At 38.3% G+C, this 20374-nt stretch overlaps 1 long non-coding RNA gene across 3 annotated transcripts; it reads left to right on the forward strand.

Annotated features, from left to right (window-relative positions):
* The first annotated feature begins 3692 nt into the window (after nucleotides 1-3692).
* On the forward strand, nucleotides 3693-19268 carry LOC120753260 (uncharacterized). 3 transcript variants are annotated; one of them, XR_005701034.2, is made up of 6 exons: nucleotides 3693-3783; nucleotides 9574-9670; nucleotides 12079-12173; nucleotides 13830-13961; nucleotides 18416-18487; nucleotides 19005-19268. It is a non-coding gene; the product is annotated as an uncharacterized LOC120753260 (long non-coding RNA). The 3 variants fall into 3 exon arrangements; XR_005701035.2 differs by lacking the exons at nucleotides 3693-3783; nucleotides 9574-9670; nucleotides 12079-12173 and adding an exon at nucleotides 13033-13116; XR_009207903.1 differs by lacking the exons at nucleotides 3693-3783; nucleotides 9574-9670; nucleotides 12079-12173 and adding an exon at nucleotides 13037-13081.
* The last annotated feature ends 1106 nt before the right edge of the window (nucleotides 19269-20374 follow it).

Consider the following 20374-nt stretch of genomic DNA (forward strand, 5'->3'; position numbering starts at 1 on the left):
TAATATTGTAAAGCAAAAAGGAAATTTTAGCCGTATTAACCATAATAATGCCTTACATTCCTTCAAGAATAGTCTTTTGGCTTTAGGTTTGCAATCCCCCTGCTGTCTGCATCTGCTTGATCTGAACTTTTGGGGCCATATTATCCTAAATAAAGCTTTTTGACAAATGGAATGGACTTGATATTCCTGCTCTCATGGATAAGTGGAAGGCTGCATGACTGCAGCTATCATACCATGTCTAAAAGAGAAGACAGGAGGGATTGAGTTAAGCAAATTTAGAAGTAATATTTGAATTATGCAAGCTGAAGATCAGTACTGAACTGGACTGTCATTATTCAATTGCCTCTTAACTCATCCCTTTGATTACTTGCTGCTAAACTGATGGCTTGGAGAGAGTGAAAGGAAAGTTTGTAAATATTTCAAATGTCCTCCCAGATGTGGAACTCTGCCAAATAGAGACAGCAGCTACAAAAGTCAAGTGCATAACATTTAGCTGTAAGAAAATAACAAGCCTCCCTCCTCCCCACTTTACATGTCATGCTCTTACTTAGGATTTAGCAAAGTAAAATAACTGCCCTGGAATCATTACCACCTGGTTCCTGTCGCTGTTGGACACGAAAGAAAGGCAAAAGGCTCCAAGTATTTTTCAGAAGGCAAAGAGTATAGAAGGCTTTATTTTCTAATTCTTACCACCTTTTATAAGGTGTTCCAATGCAGATTTGACATAATTAGTGACTAGGAACGACACCTCTCTAATCCCATTGGTGAAACTAGAGAACCAGTAAAACACCACCTGGAGAAAGATTGTTCTGGGAAAGATAGTTGTTTTGCTAAGATTGTTTTGAAAAGAAGATTCCTTGAGAACTTTTCCCTTGGGAAACAGTTAGCACTGCTAGCAAGCGAAAATCCCTTCAGACTTAGAAATGTCAGGCCCACAGGTTCCCACAAACAATGGTTCTTAAGTCTGTTTTGAGAATGAACAGATAATAGATATTTCTTTCAATGAAGGGATTGTAAGGGACAAAGAAGAAAGAAAGGCATAAAAGCTACTCAGGGACAGATCAGAATAAGTATAACTGCAACTTTTCAGCAAATCTGCTGAAAAGAGAGTATTTTTCTCCCTCCTCTCCACTAGAAGTTGCATTAAGTATTTGTACACCTTGTGCATGACAAGGTCTGAGCCGTGGGCTTTGGCACTGAGAGTCTTCTGCTGTATCCAGATTAGGACAGAGACATTCACAACCCCAGATCAGACAGGGAAGAAAGCTGGTGTTTCCCAGCTGAGTGCAGTGTCTAGCCCTGGGTCTTCCCCTGCTTTTCCAAAACAATGCAATGGGATAACTGATGCTGCACATGACTTACAGTAATTTGTTTTCACACAGGAAGTGGAGAATCTCAGTATCATGGCTGGCAGTGGCTGGTGTTACAAGGTTACTTTCCCCAGCTCCTGTCCAGCCATGAAAGCAGAGAGTGCTCTCAGGGGCATGCCTTCTCTTCATGTTCAGTGGTGCAGGTTGGCTGAAGGCTTCGGAGGGGATGCTCCTGTGCTTTCTTTCTCACCAGAACACAGCATAAGAGAACTACATGTGCAGACAAACAACATAGAGAGTTGCTTACCAATAAAGACCAGAGCTTCTAGGTTCTCCAGAAAGATGGAATTTTTTAACCTATAAGCCACAGGGGTCAAATTAGACAGTATATACTTTGATACATAACTTAGGCTTATGACTTCCCTTGTGTGAAGGAGTGACAATTTCAAGCACGAGCTCAGCTGCAGAATCTGTAGTACAGATTTCTCTGCTGACCATAGCAACTCTCGCAGGTCACTTATCTTTTTTCTCTCCTGAGTCTGTTGTCCAAACCTGATTAGGAAGGAACCCAAAACTGGAAACTTGTCTATCTCTTCTAGTTTCAGAAAAGTTCATTCCGTTATTAAGAAACAGGCATCCTTATGTTTTGGCTAAAACACTACTTGTCAGATTTCTGCTTTCCTTTGTCAGTACTATCCTGGAGCAGTCCTGGCAGTTCTTGAAGGAGTACTCACTGCTACACATTCAGTTCTCACAGGCTCCAGTGCAGATATTGAAAATGAGCCACTTATCAGATTCATGTCCTGAAGAGAAATATTTCACTCATTCCTCTTGCTGTATCCAAGCTCCGTTAGCTACATGTAACACCCATCTTCCTTCAGAGATCCATTCACCTGGCAGAAATGTACTGTTTCCCTTACATTTATTTCCCTGCAGAACTACAGTATTTTTTTAACCACCACCCTCCACTTATAACTTAATTAAACCCAAAAGGATGTAAATTATACTGACCAAGCTGGTTTTCCCAGAACTCTGTACCTGAGCCTCTGTAACAGAGGGTGCAGTGGAATGAGTTCTTTTCTCCTCTGATCCTTTGGCAGTAGGGTGCACTAGCATAATGATGTGGAGACTCCAAAATAGAGGGAAATGGAGCAAGAATACAGGAGAGAGAATAAGAAATCTGTGGGAAAGAAGTAAAAGCTGACAAATTAGATTGTGAGGCCATTGGGCTTGCTATGTTTGTGCAGGGTATAATGTTATTGGGGCAGTCAGGATATGAACAATAATGAGAGTTTAGTTGATGAGATGCACAGTGGTTAGCTGAAGTAGTACCTTTTATTGATTTTTCAAACTATTTAATTCTTTCTTTTTAGCTTACTCAGATATCTATTTAGTTGGCATCTGTCTTAACTTCATATATCATTGTAACTATTTTCTTCCCAGACTGAGTGCTACTTAAGGGATAATAGGAGGGATGCTCTGTTTTACTAGACAATAATATGGTTCCTGCTTGAATCAATTACAAGGATGAAGGGAACCTGATTATTGCCAGAGAAAATGGGGCATCCCTCCTATTGTGCTTAATATACTGGAAGTGAACCAATAAAGCTGATTTTTGGATACAAAGTTAATTACATTGAAAAATCAGCTGTAATCCATCTGATGAATACTGCTTTTAAACACGCAGAAGTATACTCATTTAGGCCTATTATTTCCTATTTGTAGGAATTAGAGTCTCTATAAAGTTAGCTGATCAATTTAATTTGAATTGTTCCCTTATTATGGAAAGAAGTATGGAATGGAAAGAAGTATGGAATGGAGATAACACTCATATGCCCACCACTTAAGGGTGTCCTGAGAATTAAACAGTTAATGCTTTTACAGCACTTTTTACATTTACAAGGAAATACAAATGGTTTGCATTATTAAGTAATAATTAGTATTAAGCAGGAGTATCTAATGAGAGGTTACAGATTGCTTTCTTATGCCCTTTCCAATCCCTACTGCTCATTAGGAGGAATCCTAACCAGGGTGTAGAGAATGTCCTGCCTTAGGAAGACAATTTACATCTGCCTGCATTTGTTTCAGTAAATCAAACCTTCTGGTTCTCCCTTTTTCTGCTCACAAGTGAGAGGGATGGGTTTACTGGCAATGCAAAATTGCACCTTTAAGCAAGGCTGTGTGTAGGCAAAACATATTCCTACAAGCCACTAGAGGAGATGGTACATGTTGGAAAATAGGCCAGCTGGTTGCCCATTTACTCTTTATCAACTTTCTCCCTCCACAACTGGGCCCTTGGTAATGCTGAGATTTTCTTTGATAGCCCTAACCAATAAAAGAAGAAAGGATGACATTTGTGGTAAAAATCTACCAGTGGCAGGAAGGACACACTACAATACCTGATTTCTTCAGCTCTCAGGTCCTTCATCTACTCTGGAAGAAAAATATCTAAGAATAAAGAACTGGGTGTGCTGTAAGTATTTACATATTCATAAACTTGTACCTCCAATGTTGCAGTTCCTGAGCTCCATCCAGGGAACAACGAGTACCCCTTGGTACAAATGTGGTAATGTAGAACTGTATGTTAGTCCTGATTAGCAATCTCCTGTATGTGTCTGCACAGAAAGATAATGATGGACTCACAGGAATTTCATTGCCCATCCTCCAATTTTTAAACCATAAACATGTGAAATAGGGAGGCTGTAGTGTGGTAAAGATTACAAGGAGGAAGCCGTGATGGTACAGTCACATCCTTCTACCCACAGTAGTCCTAACTTTGAGTGGGATGGTGTAATAACTGCATGTTAGTTCCTCCGGCTGAGAGTCTGCATTTTTATCATAATTTTATGTAATCTTACCAGAAATCTGAAGGGAAATACAGCAATCTCCCGTGTTCCTCCTACATTTATTTATATCACAGGAACCAGTCACTTGAGTTTACAACTTGAAGTCAATAAATTCTGTAAGCAGTTTCACTTAGTTTCACAATGCTAAAATTGGTGCATGAGGCCACTTCATGCACAGAAAGCACCCACTGTCCCCTTCCAGGGAAGAATTGTCCTCTTTCAAGACCTCATGTAAAATAACTAAGTTAACATTATTCACCATCCTAAAGGCAAAACTCCATCCCTAATGAAAAGTGAGAACAGAACTGTTGCAGCTAGGGAGGAAGGATGTTCCTTCCCAGGCTGTGAAGCCACACATGCTTTGCTCACTGGTGGAACCATCCAGTTACCAGGACAGACCTTATCTGACTTATTCTGCACAGGGATACCAGGGTTCAAGGTTGCTGTGCTACACAGCCAAACTGTACCTGGCTGTTTGACTGGCAGGGAAATGAGATGATACTTCCACACAGATTATTTTTAATGTGATCTGCTTTCCTTGAAAAAAAAAACAGAAATAATCTAGTATGTTTAACTGTGGGTTAATTATATCTCCATTTTCAACCAGGGTTTATCCCAACGCAATTATATTTCTGTAACATATTTTGAATGAGCTTTCAATCCTGCCACATCTAGTGCTTTTTTAATGCAATTCTTCTGCTAGTCAGAAATATTAGTAATTAAATTCTCTCAAATATGCCAGGGTAAAGCAAAGAGAGAACATCCCAATTCTATCAGCACTGGTGTTAATTATTTTAGGCAAGCTGTCATTTATGTTTTCTAAAGTGGATTTTGTTCTTGCAGTCAGGAACATTGCTTAGTGCAGAATTAATTAATCATTATAAATATAAAACCTGCAGTATCAGCTTCTGTGTTCAGTAAGGTTTCAAGAGGCAAGGTTGAAGGAGTCAATAGGCTTCTGTGGGGAATCATGGTTTTTTTCATCTGATACAAGGAAAATTAAATTATATGCCTAATCTTTACAGGAATATGCATTTAAAGCATCACAAAATATTAAAAAAAGAAAAATTTATTGTGACTGGCAACTTTTACTAATGCAATATTGTCTTAAAAATACTGTCTAAAACAAGATTAGTGAGGAAGAAACTGAAAAGCTAAGTTTACTATAAATTTAAAGAGTTGTGTTTGAAAGTGTCTTTCTCATTTTACCTCCTTGGAAAATGGTCGAGTCATTAATTTCCTTGCCATAGTACAAGCACCACCATAAAGATCTACAAGACCACAAAAAAACTCCAATAATAATCCAACTTTGCCTAGAACACGCTGCATAAGAATTGAATGCCAACACTTAAAACTATGGGCGTGGTTTTACTAGAAGAGGCCAAGCAAGTCTGACAGCTCAGAAAAACTGGAATTAATGATGAAATAAACTAAAAAAATTAATCTTGCTATTTGGTATGAGAGATGTTCGCTTTTTCTTTTCTTTATCTGCTCCCTTATTTTCCCTTCGGAAAGCAGTTAAAGCACATTCTTTCTCAATATAAAAGGGATGTGATTTCATTATCTAAGACATGCAATGACTTTGCACCAATAGAAAATTGGCTGATTATTTTCTCATACAGGGATCAAAAATGTGATATATGGCCAGTAGCTTTACTGAGTTTCTGACCGTCATGTTGCATGTCTCATTGCTTTATGATATAGATATGCTGGCATTTAATCTCCAAAAGCAATGGATAATAAGGGACTTTGAGGAGGGGAGGGAAATCATATCTACCTAGAGACACCTACTCAGAATCTTACGAAATACATGTTGACCTCCTCTTGAAAACGCACTCTCTACTTTCCAAAGACATTCTCTTGACATGTAGTTTTTACATGATTGAAAGGTATGGGTGTATCTGTGCAATAGATAGTATTAATCATGTAAGCTTCCTCAGTTTTATAGTTTATTGTAAAAGATATTATTTTGTGATTTGTACCAAGAAAATTATGTTTGTAATGGGATTTTAATTGATTTTGAATCCAATTTTTAAAATCCCTATTTTTAAAGCACACCTCAGCTGCTGCCACTTCGAATCTGTGGCAAACTGGCAGACTGTAACTCATTGTGTCATCATTGAAAAGTCTTGCTGCAGTGCTGGAGTTAGGGATTCAGAAATGATCTGCATTTAATACAATCTCTTAACTTGCAGCCATTTCAGAACTTAAGAATGCTGAAATCTTCAGTAAGCATGCTATTGACAGTCAGTAGGCATCTGGTAGGATTGCATTGTTTTACTTACTTTTGACACTTGTTGAGCTGATAATCTTTTAAAGATGCTTTTACTAAGGAGTGCAAGTATTTTCCCAATACTTGCTTGGAGTTTGGTTTTACCACAAAACCTTGTTTACCCAGATAAATCTAGGACTTGGAAGGCATGCAATTGATCAAATACAACTCAGAAGCATTTTTCCTTGTCTTGGACACAACATAAATCCACATCCAAATATCCACAAAATTCGAGGTGGATAGAAATATGGACAATTGTTCCCTCATTTGGGCTTCTTGTATCCACTCTATGTATCTCTCATGAAGCTATTTCCTGACCCTCTTATGCCCATGTTGATTAAAAATGTGTAGCATTTGAGCTGACATCTTTTCGATAATTATCTGTTATAAGATAAACAGTGGTTATTTTATACACTCAAAAACCTTTCTTAATATTTGAGATAATGTCACACAAGCTCATTTGACTACAAATAGGGGATATTACTGCCCTCGGGCAGATGCAAGAACCTAACAAGCATTGAAAACTGTCGTTCATCTTCCAAGAAGAACTGGTATTCTGGTATTGCGGATGATGATCTTGGTTCATGTTTCAATCTGTGCAGCTTTCCAGAGCAAACTTTCCATTAACCCAGAAGATTCTAAAAGGTTAATTAATCACTGACTGGGTCCGAGGGAAATTGCAGCAAACTATTGCTCAAAAGTATTAAAGTATTCTTTGCAATTGGCATCAGGCAATACTACCTAATCCCAGGAATGGCTTTAACCCTCAGGCAGTAGTTCATTGTGGTTGGCCTCAAGTGCAGTCAATAATCTGTATTTGCTATTAGGGCTCTGCTAGTAATTGAATTTTGGTTTAGCGGAAGAACCAAGCATTTCAAAGAACAACAACAACAAAAAAATAAAATAAACACCCCCCATAACTTCCTTTGTTTTAGGTTCTATGATTCTGTATAATTTGAAAGAATTTTTTATAACCATGAAAAAATAAACTTAGAAGGGTCTTACCTACACCTGCTTCTGAAAACAGGAATTTGATCTGCTTTCCTTCCTCCTTAGAGGTGAGTCTTCTAACCACTAAGCTTTGAGACATTGATTTCTTTTTCGTCTTGAAATTGTTCCACATTTCATAAAAAGTTCAGACACTAATTAGTGCAGAAGCTGGTACCTAACTACCAAGGCACACTTTTCTTCAGAGCTTTGCAAGTATTCACATAAATGAATGAAGAGGATATCAAGCCAGATAATGAGTCAGCTCCAGGACTGTTATGGTTATGTCGGTGCAGAGCTGTGCCCGGGCTAATTAGCTCATTTGAAGAGAAGAGCTAATTAACTCTGGAAGAACAGTGAGCGGCTGCTTCTTGCATGCAGCTACTATTTCTGCTATTCACATCTGCAGTACCTGTGTAGTTCTGAGTCTACTGTGTAAACCTCTGGATGCAGCATTCCTCAGTGCAGACCATCCCTAAGCTCTGAAAATGTACTATATGGATGTGCTTAACTCCAGTAAATTTGTAGTTGGTTTTTTTTTTTGGTTCATCCCTTTCATCATACATACTATAATACTGAAACCTGTTCAGCAGCACAGGTTCTCCCTCTGAAATAAATGAAAAATGTTTGGGGTACAAGAAACATGTGACAGAAGCTATAAAATTTGTACAATTTCTAATGGCCCCTCTGTTTTCAGTGAATGTTACTAGGAACTGCTTAGCTGACATACCCCAACCATGTGGCAAGGCAGACAGGCACATGGGTAAATGCACATGTGACATTTCTAGCAGATTCTGATTAGAATTTCCCATTTAAAATGTGTCCTTCTGTTTTCAAATAGCAGCACTATATAAAAGATGCAATTCTATTATTCTGCAGTTTCATTTTTTTTATATAAACTCTGAATACAGGCTAATACATCTTCTTTCCCCATGATACCCTGCAGTGTAACCCACTGAATAAAGAATAGCTCCCTATGCAATCAAGCATTATATTATAATGAAGAGACTCAGTTATCAGATTATGAATATTTCTAAATGAAGCAATCATTCTGAAACAAGAAAAATAAGAAATGTTTCCATTTTGTATTTGAATTAGGGTGTTTTCAATCCCATTATTATAAATTAGTTCAATAGAGCTTGCAGAAAACAAGTCCAGATAATAAAACTGTTGAATTGCTACATATGTTAAGTTTCTGACTACTATTGTTTGCCATAACTCAACTAAACAGGCAAGTGAGACATTTAGACACCTGATGGCAATCTTTCATTAAATTTGGTAAAGTATGATTTGTGTCTCATCCTGTATGACAATGTCTCAGACATAACAATACCATTTCGTTTTGTATAGGACTTCAGTCAAAAAAACACCCACGAAGTCTTACGATGAGATGCATAAGGGAGAGATAATACTTCTTGGATGTGGGTTCAGTGGTTCCCAGAAAAGTAGTATACAAAAAAAATTACATTATCTGAAAAAGTTAGAGGGGAAAAGCCAGGAATTTTAAAGCAGCAAAGACAGTTATGCATTTTTGCAGCCAGTTGGAGTGAGAATAAGCTGGAAGAAAGTGGCAAAGGGAGGAAAAGGTAAGTGAGGTTTATGTTGTGTTAAATGATGCAACATAACCTAATGCCATGCATGAATTGTGTTACTTCAGAGACTTAAACAGATGCTGTTCACTATTTCTTAGGGCTGACTGGCCAGCGAGCCTGGCTTTCTTATTGTTATGCCAAGTACAATAAACTTATTTTTGCAAAACAAATGTGATCATCTGTGACAAATTCTACCCTTCCTCACTGTCTATAGTCCTCTTAAATGCACTAAACTTTGCAGCAGATCTATATTTGAGGTTAGGAGGTAGACAAGCTGAAGGAAATGTGCGTTCAAACCCATTTGGTAGCTGATGTAATAAATAACAGTCCTGGTGTTTGTCAGTCTGTCAGCACCAAAGACTCTGAAATACAGTTCTACAGTTTGACAAAAACCTGTAAGAGGGAATTTAGTAGCCAGATCCCTTTGGCTCCTGACACAGTTTTGTGGGAGCCAAGGACACAGAGTTTGGACTCTCTAACTTCTGGATACAAGGATTGTTTCTGCTCTTTCCCGCTTGATGGGGATTAGTTTAATAGTGCATCTGTATTTTTTCTCTGTCTCCTAGAGAACCCCAACACAATTTTTTACACTGGTCACCCTGAAGAGATAGTTTATGTGTATCCAGTTCTTCTGTTCCTGCCTGAAGGGCTCAAGCACAGCTGGTGAGTGGAGACAGATGGGGAAGGGCAGGTAAATTGTGAGACAGCCATGGTTCGCTCACCAGACAGTGGTTTTGTCTTGACAACTGCCCAACTGTGGAAGCATATTGTGAGTGCCAGGGGCTGTAGCAACAGAGAAAAAGACTTTGATTAGTTTTCAAGAGGTAGAACAAGAACCTAGCATTCTTTTCTTCCTGGAAATATTGTGTTGTCCTAGAAACAGCTTAAAGAAGAGATACATTTAGTATTATAAATAAGTGTAAGCACAAAAGGGTGCTTGGTCCTGGACAAAGTGATCCATTTATGCTAGAGGAGTCACTCTAGTGACTAGTTATTGATGTGAGAGACAAATACAGTCAAAATTATTACTTTCTGAACCAACTTTTGTTTTAAGGGAAAAATAGTTCCTTAATTGGGCTACAATCTGTAATTCTGAAAACCTTAAAAATAAACAACTACCCGACAGAGAGAGGCAAAGGCACCAGCCACTAGCATTTTCTTTGGAGTAGAGGAATCCCTATAGGAAGGAACAAAGGATCTCTCTCATTATTTTTGTACATGTCCTTGAGGGAAAACAATGAAAAAAAAAAAAAAAAAAAAAAAAAAAAAAAAAAAAAAAAAACAAAGGGGTGAATGTTACCCTTTCTTCAGCCTTTTTTTTTCAGTTCACCCTGCCACAGAGCATTACAAAGCCATTCAGCCATAAGGCAATACCTGGTTACTGGGGAAGTGCAGAGAGGATGAGAAGTGCTGAGAGGATGAGAATTGCCACCTCCTCTTCAGTGGCAGAAGCTGATATTCCTCATCCATGACAGCTGGTGGGGCAATCAAGGTGCAGTCAGACAGTCTTGTGTTTGAATCTTCTTTGAGTGTTTATCTCTCAGATACAACATACATCAATCTTACCTTTCGAAGACTTTTTTTTTTTTAAATCAGCATACTACCTCTTCATGAAATAGTTATTGTATCCTATAGAAGATGAATTAACTGTGTTGAATAGTCAAGCAAACAAACAAATCAGATATTGATTTTTTCTTTGACCCATTGCCTCAGAAAAAGGTTTCCCATAGTCATGATGTAAAAACATGCTAATGTCAAATTGATGTCTCTACATTCAAATTTTATTTAGCACTAGAAAAAATCAAAATGAAGTCCTAAAATTCCTAAAACTGTGTTAATAATTGAAATAGGACATTCAGCTTCTGCTCCAAGAAGTATACTTTGAGGAGTACACTGATCTGAGGATAAGGGCTGGAATATATAAATTTAACCCTTAAAAGAACAGAGTTTAAAAGGCTAGAGATAAATGTTTTACAAACACTGTCTTGAGCTTTTCTTTTAATCCCCATAGAATTCAAATAAAACTGCATGTATCCATGTAAGTAATATTTCTCGCTACCACAAGTAAGTATATTCTCCCCACCCACTTGCCCTCCAAAAGGTTATAATCCACCCTTTCCCCAAATGAATTCAAAAAATCAGAATGGATGTCAAAGGAGATGATATAGGTTATACTAAGGAAAGAAATAAGGAATGATTAATCACCTAATGGACATATATTATTTTCCCAACCTTGCTGTGTTTTGCAAGTAGATTTCCAACAAACTTTTACTATATAAGCCACTTCCCACTCACCTTCTAGTGACATTTACTGGCTTTTGATCAACCGCTTTTCCTATAAACATGTCAGCTGCAGTTGCTTTTTATTGTTGTTGTAGCTTAACCCCAGCCAGAAGTCCCACGCAGCCACCGGCTCACTCCCTGTGAGAGACTGAAATGTTAAAGATTAATGACTCAAACAATCACCCATTTGCAAAAGCAGCAGGTGCTTTGCTAAGGCCAGGCTTGCACACACCCCCCCAGCTGAAGGGGAGGAGGAGGAGGGTTTCTGGACATGGTGAAACCCCTGATCTGTGTAAGAACAGCCCAGGTGCAGAGGGGGTGTGCACCCACCACCAGAGGTTGACCACAACAACAGGCCTTTGTTAGCAATGAGCTGAGTTTTGAGACAGATAAGGGAAGAGGCCGATAAGAAGATCTTGCAAGGTGGGATAATGCTTTTTATTATGCCTATGGCTTCCTTAACACAAGTGGTTCAGGTGTAAAACTCCCCTGAGGGAAGGTATTGGGACATTCGCACATAGGCCTAAGGTTATTCATCCTTTCTGATGGGGCATGACTGGCTCAACTATGCTGAGAGAGACAGCTGTCATGTGTTAGGTGTCATAAGCCATCAAAGGCTCCTGAAGCATCCCCAGTCATTTCTGGGGCCTCCCACCAGAGGAGTGCATATGATCCTGATCCACAGTGTTACATCAGACAATATAAAACTATCCCCAGCCAGGGGAGGAGCATGGCCTTCCCTCCTGACCATGAGCATATATTAATCCACTGACATATGTGTTTTGCAGGCTTCCCCCACCCCCAAGGGATCAAGACGGGGCAGCATTCCAATCAACAGACACCGAAATTGCAACAATCAAGTCTCATCCGGATCGATCCATGGGTGTATAATCTTTCTACTCTTATTCTTTCTTTCCCTTCCTTTCTTTTCCTTATACATTTTCTTAAGTGTTACTTTTATGTTTTTATATTGCTGTATTTCTATAGATAATAACCAGACTGACTACCTACTTCCTTTCCATTGCAACCAAATTGTTCTGAAATAAACCTGTCATATATATATTTATAAACACTGGTCATTTAGACTTGTTTCACTCTAATCTGCCCCAAGGGATCTATTATTTATAAGCATCTCAGTTAACCCATCTTCAGGGGCAGATCATAATACTCCCCTGCCAGCATGATCAGAAGGAGAACTGGAAGGGTAAAAGCTAAAAAAACTCATGGGTTGAGATAAAGAAAACTTAATAGGAAAATCAAAAGCCACACATGCAAACAAAGCAAATAAGGAATTCATTCACCACTTCCACGGGCAGGCATGTGTTCAGCCATCCCTAGGAGAGCAAGGCCTCTCCATGTGTAATGGTGACTTGAGAAGACAAATGCCATCACTCCAAAAGTCCCCTCCTTCTTCCTCTCACTTTGCATACTGAGCATGTTGTCACATGGTCCATGCCAAAGACTGGAAAGGCTGATGTCTCAAGACATTTTGGGATGCCTGTGGGGTGTGGCAGAGGGGCAGGTTACACCTTGCCCTGACAAGGTCCTGAACTGCCGCCCCACCCCAACACCCCTGGAGTTTGTATCCCAGCCTGGCAGAGCTGCCAGTCCTTGGCACACCTGACACAGTGCTAACCCCATTCCTGAGTGGCTGAGTGATCAGAAGTCCCACCTAGGGGGTGGGCCCACAGAGGCCCTTGGCTGTTTAAGGCTGAGCATGAGATAACCACAGGTCTTGATCCTACTCTTTACTGGAGTTTGTATCTGATCCATGCCGTAACCCAGGAACTGGTAGCTATGTGTGGGGCTGGGTTTTTTTGGTTTTGGTAGGTTTTTTTTTTTTTGGGGGGGGGGGGAGGGGGTTGGTTTCTTCTTTTTCTCTCTTTCTTCTTCTAATTACCTTTTCTTGGAACATTTTGAGTAACTTAACATCAAACAGGTTTAAAGTTTTGTAAGTTGAATGGTCCAAATTAATACCATGAGAAGTGTTTTATGTTGATTGGATATTGTATTAAATCTTTTGCCTAAGTTCCTTGATTTTCTATATTATGCCAGTAAAATAATTTTGTCCTCTTGAGAATATCTGGTTGGTATTTCTTTGGTCCATGTAACCACAAGTACAAGGACCTTGGTAAACCCCTTACGTTTCAGGCTTTACTGTCTGGAGTCCCTTTGGTTAGCTGGGGTGCCCGTCCTGGCTGTGTCTCCTCCCAGCTTCCTTTGCCAACAGGGAAGTATAAAAAGCAGAAAAGTCTTTAGCCCTGTAAACACTGCTCAGCAATAGCAAAAATATCTCTATGCTATAAACTCTGTGCTCAGCATAGATCTGACACACAGGCCCATACGCTCCACCGTGAACAAAATTAACTCTACCCCAGCCAGAACCAGCACGCATGGTGAAAGAGACAACTGTTGTTCAACTACAAGCTTAACTTTTATTGGGAAGGCAGATTTTTCAAATATTAGGAATGCAAACAAGACCCGGACAATTTAGTCTTTCATCATTATCCACTTTAATATGATCCCCTGTTTGATTTAGGTACTGTCAGAGATCTTCCTGACCTTTGCTTATCTAGAGTTTGAAAGCAGCTCTGGACCAGTCTTCTCCCTGTTCAACTCCAAGTGTCAATAGTGAACGCCTTATTTTCAGCACCACAATCTACACAGTTAGGTAAGTAACAAACAATCATTAGAAGCATTATGTAATTCCATATACCAGCTGCAGGTCCATGGATTAATGACTAAAACATTAAAACACTCTTGGCAGACTGTGAGAGCAGAACTGCACTGGAGGCTGTAGCAGAGTTCTAATTTGGTTTTTTAAACTTTCCTTTGTATTTTTGTGTTGCTGTTGTTTTTATCCCAAAAGATTTTATTTATACAAAGCTGAAAAGCTGTTATAAATATTGGAAACCCAAATCTGCTGCTTTCAGGAAAATTTCTTTCAGATTTTCCTTACAGAGTTGCCATTTCTGTCTGACAAGGACTTGAAACATGGGATAGAGTGACCCATATAGGAAGAAAGAAAATAGGGATGCTACATTTTTGCTAGAAAAACTGGGACATCTGGTCACCTCATTTGTTACCGAAAAGAATATCTTCAGAGAATGATATTTCTAGGTACAGGGATTTGATGATTTCTTAACAGTGAGAGAAAAAACAGAGACTCTGTTAGTTAAAAGTTGATCTAAATTCCTTTTGTAGGTAGGAATTTTGAATTTTTAAACAAGAAATGGTTATTTTACTTATTAAATTTACACTAAAAAGAGATTCCTTTGTCTAGAACTGAAAGCCCATTCATGTAATTAACATCATAATAAATCCAGATGCAGTGGGCCCATCCAACATTGACGTGATGTGCTTCTCACCTATATACCATCTTCAAATCTGTTAAAAGGCCTCCGTAAGAGGTTTATTTTATAGTCTGTGGGAATAGAGAGTGTTATAGGCAGAGAGAAAATCCTGTGCATGAGCCCAACATCATAAGGCAGAGATACATTAATGATGAGAACATGAAGCATAACCATGTAAACTTGGAAGGAGAATGTCATTACAATCAAATGTATCAGTGAACAAGGTTCACAAGCACTACAAAAGCTTGAGAGACAAAGCTGAAATCTGAACTCTTTCTAAATTATGAAGTACAGAAAGAAGAAATACTTATATGTTCTTAAAAGTGTAAGATTTTGAAATTAGAATTTAGAGAAAGCAATTCGTCATTAAAACCATGTTGTTTTGATCAAATTTTATTACTGGTCGGAAAGATTCCATGTTTAGGTAATTTTAAAGCACTTTCACTCTAACATCAGAAGTAACGTAATCTCAGATGCTTGCATCACCAAACACTTTACTGCCAGGGGATGGTTCACAAAATATTGTTTCACAGCTTCATCACTGCTTAGCACAACTGGTTAATAAGCACCATAGTGTTTGGTCTGAGGCCCAAACTTTATTCCTTCTAAAGTTCTTAGTATGCTCACGTCAGATTCAGCCAACCATAAATGTTGCTGAACTTCTTGGATAGCTTCGCCTTACTGTTTTTTGACAGGTTTGTTGCTCCAGGGACACCAACACCAATTTGCAGCTTGCCAGTGAAACAGCAATAGTTTCTGTGATAGTACACCTTCTTTGCCAACTTTGACATTCCCTGTTGTACTGCAGCAAATACACCCAGAGGCTCTCCCTTTGTCATCTTAGCAGTTCCTAGTATCCATCTCCCCTTTCCTTCACCCTATCTGTAGTACTCAAACCAACATCCAGCTCATCCCTTGCAATCTCCAGCCATTTCTGTATTTCCTTTACATCTGTAAGGTACAACATAAATGAACTTTGTCTACAGAAGGGACTGAAGGATATTTTCAACAGCATGCTATCTATAAGTCTTAAGTTCTCAGCAAGGATTTGCATTTTGTTACTGTACAATTAGAAATTGTCAAGGCAGCAGTGGTTTCAGGTGATAGCTTCAGTCTTTGATTAAGTGTGATAGATCACAGTTTTGCTAACTGGCTTCAAAGCCTCTTCTTTTGTTTTGTTTCCAAATGTTTCTTCAGGGCTCAGCTAGTGCATGACATATGCTGTTCATGGTTTGACTGCCGTGTCTTCTCCCTCTGCTGCTAAATCTGTGATCAGTTTATTATATATATATATATATTTTATATTTGTACTCATTGTGTTACTAATGTTCTGGACCATGGGAATGAAATTCAATAACCAAAGTTACCAAAGTGGCCTTTTGAAGGAACCTTAATTTTATTAGCTCAGGAGGAGTATGGAATTTGAGCCATGCTGAGATAAAATCACACAGTAGGTCGCACCCAAGGGCTGACATTATCTCTCAGGGGCACACAATCCTGGGATATCTTATTAATTATAGTTAATTGCATGGAAATTAATGAGCTTTTTCAGTGACTACTGAGCTACTCTACAGCTGTGAGACAAATTATATTAACTTTGATTTTTTTGTTTCTTGGTATTTAAACAGTTAAATGTTTTCACTTTATCTTAATTCACTTTCTGCTCTCTTAGTGTATAACTAATTTCATATTTTGTATTGCTTCCCAATACTACTGCTATATGCTTTGTGTAAGAAATTTCTCTACTGTTTTTATTGTGTTTATCATCTATGCCTAAGAAAGCAAATTTACCTCATTTAGCTTAAAATTCCTCTTGATTTGGGAAAGGTTTAAAAGCCATTTGCAAGTATAAATATCTGAGAGATATAGCTTCAGAATTATTGTTAAACAGCTGTATTAAAAACCTTATACCTTCACAAAATTAAAGTACTTTTAGAAAACATGGGCTATTTCAATGCCAGAAGTGAAAAATCCAACTGAGAACTTGTATTTCTGAAGGAATTTTTTAGCTTAGGAACAGGTATTTTGGGTATCCATTTGACTTGACAGAACTTGGTTCCCTTTTGGATATTTCTCTACTCTATATGGTAAACTCATTTACTCCATATTCATAGACATGTAATACTTACTAAACAAACTTAACATTCAAGGCATTTCTATTTTTGATAACCTTTTTGTTGAATATAGAGTATGGCTGATTTTATGGAGTAACTGTAAGAAGCTGAAAGACATGATGAATGAATTGAGAAAAACTTGCTGTGAGGGAATAAGGATGATGCTGTGCTATCACTGCTGAGTGTTATTCATTATACACTATAAGCACTGCAACAGAATATTTAGTGGTGAACACTTACAAAGCTCAGTATATCTTAAAAGCCCAGAAGAATTAATTAGGCCTTAAATAACCCCTGTTAATTTTTAGCACATACTAGTCATCTTTCCACTGACAAGATTTTACAAAAATATCCTTTTCTCAAGCCTTCTGAATACTTCCAATGTCATCATGAACCCCATTTCTAAAATCAGTATCTTTTCATGGAGAAAACACAATGTTGAATTCTTAAAAGCTCTAATGCAGCCTATATTCCTATAAGATTCATTCTTTGTAATGGTCTTAAAGTTGTGACTCATAGAAATATCATTTTATTGAAAATATAAAAATTCAAAAGTTTTTAATTGGTGTACAAAAAAACAACTTAAGACATTAAGTACTTATTGCTACATAAAAATTGATTTTTTTTTCAAAATAATTGCAGGCTTGATACAGAAGGAAAGAAAATAACATATTAAATAGAGAAAATAATAACAAAATTCAATTTACTTTTGAATTCATTTTGGTGACATCAAGTACAGCTGTATTTGATGACATGTTTAACTTTTTGTGCTGGCTTGAAAGCAAAACCAGCAAGGGACTCTAAGTCAGAAAAAGCAATTTAATAGGAGGGGGGAAAAAAGGTAAAATAAAACAAATGTAATAGTCCAAAAGATCACTGACAGAGTCAGAGTACAACCTGATACCCTGTGGTGGTGGTGGCAGTCCAGATGAAGTGCTCTTGTTGAAGCAGTGTTCTTGCAGAAAGGTCTGCCAGCTCTTGTCCTCTGGGAATCCAGTGGGTAAGGCTGCCTGTGCTGCCCCAAATGCCAGATTATTCCAGGTGGGAATGCTTGGCTCCTCCCCCTGGTGGGGAGCATCTCACAATGGGCTGATATCATTTTATCAGTCTTGCAATGGGTCCTTGATTGCCCATTAAACAGAGATAGCTCCTGGGGAGAGTTATCTATGAGTCATGCAGCAGGGCATTGATGGGCCATTAACAGAAGATAGTCTGGAGGCAGGGGGCAGGAGAAACACTGCCCAGCCTAGTTTCAACAGCTCATGTAGATGGTGATAGAATACATATTTTGGGCACATCTTACATTGTAACCTAGGACACTTTCCCAGTTTGAAAAACTGAAAATATCAAGAGCAAAAATTTGCATAAAACTCTCAGTTTATCACTCATACACTTCAAAATGTCTGTTTCTCTTCAGTTGTTTAAGACATAACTTAAGGAGGTACCTAAGGAGGCAGACCTTTTGACAGCAGACAACACTAACCTAAGAGACAAAGGCCCTAAAATATTCCAACAGTTGCAAGCTGAATTTTGACAAAAATAATTCTGGTATGCTTTTTAGGAGTGAAAAATTTTGGCTGCAGCAGAAAGTTACTAAAAGTAGAGCGGATTTTCCAGTCTGTAGGCCTGTAAATCAGTATAAATTATCTTTTTTAAAGGACTCCTGTAGTCAAAAGAGTTGCTGTATGCATAGAAGAATTTTGATGCTCCACCCCATGTTAACTACAAAGGTAAGCCCCTTTCTGGGCTTAAAAACTATTAATTCATGCATCTTGACCTACTGCAGGGGAATTTTTTATGAAATAAAACTTTGTTATTTTTTAATATTTAATTAGAACTTCATCATTCTAGGCCACTGGATACTGGTGAGCTGGTGACTGATAAATTACTTCCTGCAGACTAAATTAGCTGTGGCACACTCTTCTGGAAGTCAGTAAATTTACCATGGGTCCAAAATGTCTCATCAATGACTTCTTTCACAAACCAGCAACATGTCTAACTTTGTCATACAGGTCTAGAATGGATGCTGTTGTTGTCCAAGAACCTAAATGATGTGTAAGGGTGTATTTCTGTAGCCACTGGAGTTGAAACTAGATTTGAGACATGACTTTAAAGAGTTAAGATTTTAGCTAAGGGTTAGAAGCAATTTATATTGATCAAGATGTAAGTTAGATTAGTAAATGGTAGGTTAATGATTATTAGATGCCCAAGCTAGAGCTAACTGTTATATTATGAGCTTGTTTATAGAAAAAGTGGAGTAAGTGAACCGTCATAAGAACAGATTGAAAGCACTAAGAACAATGGCCAGCACCTGGACTTGGTATCAATCAATCACGAAGCAGGGGACCTTGGATCGTGCCAGAGGGTCACAGAGACCTGATGAAGACTCTCCTGACTTCATCCTTTGAGACCACTGACCCAATTTGAGACCACCGACCCAATTCAAGAGAAGAACTGCGCACGTGTGAAGGACTAATAGCCTCATTTTAATAGAGAGCGGGGATGGGAGATGCTGGGGTTATGCATATGTATTGTATGTAAGAGCTTGGAAAATAAATAGAGAGTAAAGAACCTTGTTTGGGGCTGCCACGCCTTTCGGAGATGACTCCCGTGCCGCCCGACGGTGAATAAACATACCACTTTCTAACTTTAATTAGTTAGAGGGTCTTTGTCCGTGGCTATATCAGTTTTTTAATGACTCAGATTAACTTGAAGGTCCCTTCCAACCCGGGCTTGGGGGTAGAGGACTACCTCACCAAAGCAAGGCCTGACCCACACCCACACACATTCCAAGCTCCCAAGATATCTTGAAACAGACTCCCTTTTCCAGTCCCTGACACTGTCTTCCCATTTTGTCTTGATCTCAGGAATAAGTTCACTGTATTTATTTTATCCCTTCCCTTGAATCTATGTGAATCTTATGTTTCAGAGTCATCGAAGTATCAAATAACATATTGGTGTGTAAGGACAACACCACATGAGCTATGTGGCCTATAACAGAAGCTTTAAATATGAAGTTTTAAATATGGACTATAATGAAAAGCAGTATTTGTGTCATTTCCTGGAAACACTTCCAACTTTTAAAATGTGATATAACGATGTAGTTGAGAATGGTGATACACTGATCCCATCCCTTGCAAAAGGCTGTAATTCTCTGTCCACATACTTTTTATGCCTCACTGTGTTTTCTTTGACATGTCCTGGATGCCAGGGTATATTGGACACTTCTGGGCTTAGTGAAAACTTGGGTAAAAAAGTCATTCTTCATTGAATAATAAAGATTTTTCTGATTGCAAAAAACTATAATCAAATGAGCTCCCTACCTTAAGTGTCTTGCAGAACAAAAGCAGTTTTTAATTCTTTTATACTAAGTGAGGCATAAAACCTGATTGAAGATGTTTTATTTCCTTATTTTTACCCTCCTTATCAAGTGGGAAAATTCTAAATATTATATTTCTGATTTGCAATAGATACAAAAATTTGTCACAAGATATGCCAGACAGGGCATATTCAGTGCAAGGTGTAGGATGTATTTTGAATTAATGCTGGAGCAATGCACCCAGAATTTGATCCCTAAGAAGAGATTAATTTGGCTGGTTATTTGAAATTTGTTTGTT

Source organism: Hirundo rustica, chromosome 5 (assembly GCF_015227805.2).
Source record: "Hirundo rustica isolate bHirRus1 chromosome 5, bHirRus1.pri.v3, whole genome shotgun sequence".
In the NCBI taxonomy this organism is placed as follows: Eukaryota; Metazoa; Chordata; class Aves; order Passeriformes; family Hirundinidae; genus Hirundo; species Hirundo rustica.